Below are 6,351 nucleotides of genomic sequence, written 5' to 3'. Positions count from 1 at the left end.
ATGTATCTTTACAAAGTATCTTCACTAAATATATCATGTATCTCGACAGACACAAAATCGAAAAAAAGTACGAAAGCTAATTATAGTATCTTTACAAAGAAAAAAACATATTTTCGTTATATGTATCGGGAGCTAATTATTTATCTCAACAGATCCAAAATCGAAAAAATATACCAGAAGCTAATTATGAATCTTTACAAAGAAAAAATATATTTTCGTTGGATGTATCGCGGGCTAATTTATATCTCGGCGAACCCTGAATTGAAATTTTCAGCAATTATGCAAAATGTTGAGGCTTTCTGTGATTAAACTTCAAATTGTCGGGATTTATGTTGTGTATCTTTTTTTTTTTTTGAGGGGAGAGGGGGGTGAAAAAGAACTAAAACATTAAGGGCCCATTTGGCCATGAAAATTTTTACGGTGTTTGGCCATGAAAATTCGGAAAATAATTTCGGAAAAATTTTCTGAAAAGGGAAAACAGGTTTTTGTTGTTTTCACAATTTTTCAACTCCAATTTCAACTTTTATTATTTTTACATATAACCCCAATCTTTTGAACTTTTACATAAAACTCTCCTTATAAGATTACTTTTTCAATATTACGTATATAGCAGTTTTAAAAAATAAGATAATTATAATTTCAAACTTAATGCTATCCTAATTAATAAATATCTCTTTTTCTCTCTCATCATTATTTTTATCCCTTATTTAATTTTCTCTCTTATTTAAGATATTATTTTACTGTTAATTTATATTTATACCCACAAATATATAAAGTATTATATTTATAACAGAAATATACAAAATATGTTATATATAAATTTTATACCATGTATATACCATATACACACATATATAAATATACAAAGTATTAAGAAACATACTAAACATATTTATAATATAAATATACAAAGAATGTTATATATGAAGTTTATACCATGTATATACCATATACACACAAATATAAAAATAGAAAGCATGGAGAAACATACTAAGCATATTTATATATTTATGGTATATGATATAATATACTATAAATATTCAAAGCATGTTTTACGTATAAATAATTTATTCACACACAATAAAATCTTTCATGTATAAGAAAATTAAAGAAATAAATTAGCGGCCCTGTAAAATTTAATAGCAACTCATCATTTCCTATTTTTTAGGAACGAAAAATGAAGGAAATAAATTAAATAAATTCCTAAAAAAATAAATTTGTTTGAAAGATACTATTTGTTACCTAAAAAACAGGAAGCAGTGATCTGTTAATATAACATTCATTTTTTATATATGTCATAATTGAAATTCATTAAATATGGCCATATATATGTAATTATTTTTATAATAGTGGCTATTGTGTTTTTTTTTTTTCATTAGTAGGTAAATTTTAGTTGGGTGATATTGATAGTTTGTATAGGTTAGGGTACAAAATCATATTTAAAAAAAAAATTTCAAAAGTTAAAAAAAATAATTCAAAAAAGACATGGCCAAATACAACTCCAACTCCAACTTCAATTCCAACTCCGAAAAATTTTAGTTTTCATGGTCAAACGACTACTAAGTAACTAACTAGTATGAAATCAAACGGGGAACGGGACTCCAAAAATATCGAAGGAGCATGTGATGATGTGAATGTCATTCAACTCTTTCGCACGTTGACAACTCAAACCTACGAGTTGGGGTCAAATTACCATTTTACCCTCAAAAAGAAAATTTCGAAATTTAGCTGGTATAGCTAAATACTTGTCACCCCCTGGATACAACTCTTCCATCAATACAACTGATACAAAAACTATAACTACATTTCATAAATGTACAAGCTATAATTACGTTATCGTAACCACCCTCTAACAATAGTTAGTTATGAAGTTTTCTCATGATTTAACCATTGAAAGTACTCTTATAACCCAAGTGACAATGTTAGTTAGGCTCAAAGTACCAACATTCTGAGGGAAGGGAACAAGATTCACGGGGATTACCTAATTCTACAGTGTTATAATTATTTTTATTCCAAGCAAAGAGAATTTCTCTGTCATTTTATATTAAAAAATAAATTACTATATAAATAAAGTGGACCAGAGAGAGAATTAAATAAAGTTAAGGGTGCAAAAAAGATAATAATAATAAAGAATTACGGGCTATCCGCGGGAGTCTCGGCGGAGTTCATTGGGGAAAATTTTGTTGGGTGAGTATTTATTTTATTTCATTTTATTTCACCCTATGGATAAATATTATTTTAATTTATTTATCCAATTTACAAAACTAAGAGAATTTTATTATATACGTAATACTCCCTCCGTCTCATATTACTTGACATATTTTTTTTAAGAAAATTGTTTCAAATTAATTGGCATGTTTTAAGAATCAAGTATAATGGGACATCTTTTTTCAACTTTACGCTTAGTAATTAAATTAAAAGTAATTAACTCTGATAGGTAATGACAATATTTAACACGAGTTTAGTAGGATCATCTTAATCAATTTGCATTTCTTATCAAATTTTCTTTAAGAATTGTGTAAAGGGAAAAGATGCCAAGTAATATGAGACGGTGGGAATAATAGTCAATTTTACAAATTCAAAGCATTAAGATTAATTTAATAAAATGTACTCTAAATCAATTTTTTTTAAAGAGATGTGTCGTCAAGTAAAATGAAACGGAGGGAATATATTGTTGTCGGAACAGACTATTTTTTTAAAAAAAAAGTGACGTGTGAATTAAGTTACATTTTTTCAGTTTGAGGGTAATTGGAAGCCAATCAATCTAGTATCTTATAATTCATCTTTGTCTACATCTTCATGAATTTTTGCTGCCATGTTTTCAGCTTATTTCCTTGTATTTTCAAATTCAATTTTCGAAAAAGTAACATAGATATACATCTTAATTTACTATATATATACAATTCTTCATATTTACAAAGTAAATATAAAAATCCAACTAATTATGTATCTTCGTTGGATGTATAGGGAGCTAATTATGTATCTCGACAGACTCAAAATTGAAATTTTCAGTAATTATGCAAAATGTTTGAATTTTTTTGTAAGAAAACTCCAAACTGTTGGGATTTATGTTGTTTGTACTTAATTTTTTTATTTTATTTATTTAGTTGGTAGTGTGATTAGGCTCAAATAAAAGTTTGTTTATGTTGCCGGTCTCAAATCTGATTAAAGAGGGAGGGTTGTGAATTTGTAAATTAATTTTTCCGTCTCAAATTTTCTAATTTGATTTCTCATTTTACTTGTCTTTTTTCATTAATCAAAAGAGACAAAAAAAAATTCATGTTTACCCTTTGGATTAATTACTTTTTCTTCAAATTAAAATGTAAACATCATTTAATAGGGGTATTATGATAAACTAGACATGTTATTAATTATTTTTTTTAATCAATGTGTCATCTCAATTTGAGACGGGTAATTTAAGACGGAGGGAGTAACAGTCAGCATAAAACTAATTAATGATGATGAATTAATTCACCATAAATAGGTTCGGAGCCAACTTAGAAGTAGGAGTTCATTCGAACCTCCTTTTGCGGAAAATTACATTATTTTTATATGATTAAAATTAATTTTTTATGTATATATAGCAGATATCGACCCCCTTCAATTAGTTTGTATTTTATTTTTATTTTTTCAGAGTTTAAACCCCTTAATAAAAATCTTTACTACGGTACATACTCTATACAATATGAACTTAAACAATGTTCGAAATTTAGAAGAAGCAACATTATGTAAGTTATTTTTAACGCAACTTTTAATGAATAAGGTTATTAGAATTTATGCTAGAAAATTATAATTTAGTATTCAATAAATTATTCGAGATGTGTACGAGCTAATATTACTTGAAGCTCAACATTGTCAAAAGGAAAAATATGTGGTATTTGCATGAATACTTCCTATGATTTATTTATTTGGATTGATTAAAATGATTGTTTTGGATTAAATTTAGGAAATACAAATATCTAGCTAGAGCTAGCATTTATTTAAACCAGCTAAATGTTAATTAAATTTATGTATATGTTGACTTTAAATTCGAGTTGCATGTTATGTGAGTTGTCCGCAAATTACTCTACAAATTATAGACAAACAGCTAGTCAATTAAAAATATATTCATCATATCAAGTATTTATTAAATCCTATTTATCAATAATTTTTAAACAATTAATAAAACAATGAATCATTTTATTAAATTATTACATGAAAAAGGTTTAATTTATACGATTAAATGTGTACGAATACATTATTTTCATTCTAAAAGAAATAGTTTCTTTTCACGAATAAGATATGTCATTTTTGGTTGTTATTACTTGTTATCAATAACATAATCATCACCTGATTAATCATAATTAAAATTTACGTTTAACATAATGATTTCCCCCTTTTATTTTATTTTTTTAAACCGGCAATTCAAATCATTAGGGTAACATATAAAAAGAGAGACAGCAAATACACCAAAGGAAAATATTACACTTTTGATCCTTTAGTTATAAATCAGTAAAATGTGCTAATAAATAGTCTAGAGGGTTCATAGGACCCCCACAAAATTCAGACGTGTTACAATAAATTTCGTCAAGTATATTTCAGACCATTTTCCCAAGTAAATAAGGAAAATATTACACTTTTGATCCTTTAGTTACAAATATATTCTAACTGCATAAGAAATAATGCATTAATTAACACAAAAAATCATCAATAATTCAAACCTAAATCCGCAAATATTAAAAAATAAATAAAAATTCTAACTTTCTATTTTAACACATAGAACCAAAAAGAAAATTTCCATAAATTTCTAGGCAAAAGTTAAAATTGGGAATTATTACAAAATTTTAAACTTTGGCTAAAATATTATTGTATTTTTCAGAAGGGAAAAATGGGACAATATTAATTATGCTCACCATGCAACCACCAAGTGACTTCCATCATAGCATTATTTTCACGCCTCTATACACTACACTTTCCCAATCCCAAGTTTTTTTAACCTACCCCCACCCCTCCTAGGGTACTGTGGGGTGGGTGGCTCCATGCATAAAAAGTTACATACATTATACATATAAAAACAATATAATGATATAAACACATTCTAGAGAAATTAATATAGTTGTCCGTAAAGATTATGGTGGTATGATAAGTAGTCAGATCTCTTTATTTCTGCAGACTCGAGCATTGAATATTAAGTCGTTATTGATAGTAAGAGAACATAGTTTACCTTCAAAGTAATACTACATTACATACATTATACACAGGGGCGGAGCTACACTTGGGATAGAGAGTTCATCAGCACCCATTTGACGAAAAATTATACTATATATACATGGTTAAAATTATTTTTTATGTATATATAACAGATATCGAATCCCCTTCAGTTAGTTCGTATGTTCACTTGTGAACCCTCTTGGTGAAAATCCTGACTCCGCTACGATTATACATATAAACACATATAGTTTCATAAAAAGTTACATGTACATTACTATACGTGTAAAACAACACGATGATATAAACACATTCAAGAAACTAATATAGTCATTCGTAACAATTATAGTAGAGTGGTAAATACTCAGATCTTCTTTTTTTCTAAATCTCGGATTCGAGCATTGAATGTAAAGTCGTTCCCGACAGAAGGATCATCCAATTTACCTTCAAAATAATACCTTTCGTCATGAATTTAAATTAATCAGACTCCAAAATAAGTAGCGGAGACGGTGAAAAATCAAACAGGTTAAATTAGGTCATTGCATGATCCAATTTGTCATCATTTTTACCTAACAAACAGCATCTAACTGCTAGCTGCTCATACAACTACTCTTGTCCTGTTGTAATTACCTTTTCTTCCCCTCTTTTTCTTGTTTTTTTTTGTTTCCCAAGTATCCCAGCCCGACAGAATCCTTCGCGGATTTGAGCTCCATTTAAGGGTTTGCTGTTGGGCAATTAGTTGCTGCATGCACAAGGCAAGAATCGAACCTCCGACACTTATTTAAGCGACCTAATGAGCTAACCACTAAGCCAACCAAGCTTGGTTTTCTTGTTTTATTTCACTTAGCTTCAATAACAAACTTCCTTTTTTTGAAACTCTAGGTTTAATTAATGGGCAAACAACCTAAATTTCACAATTTGGAGGTTAATTATAAAATATTTTAATATTTTACCTAATTACTGAAAATTTCGATTTTGGATTTGTCAAGATACATAATTAGCTCCCGATACATTCAATGGAGATATATTTTTTCCTTTGTAAAAATACATAATTAGCTTTCGATACATTTTCTCGATTTGGACCTATCGAGATACATAATACATTCAATAAAAATACAGTTTTTCCTTTGTAAAGATACATATTTAACTTTCGATACTTTTTTT

This window comes from Capsicum annuum, chromosome 3 (assembly GCF_002878395.1).
Source record: "Capsicum annuum cultivar UCD-10X-F1 chromosome 3, UCD10Xv1.1, whole genome shotgun sequence".
Taxonomy (NCBI): domain Eukaryota; kingdom Viridiplantae; phylum Streptophyta; class Magnoliopsida; order Solanales; family Solanaceae; genus Capsicum; species Capsicum annuum.
This window is presented reverse-complemented; position numbering follows the sequence as displayed.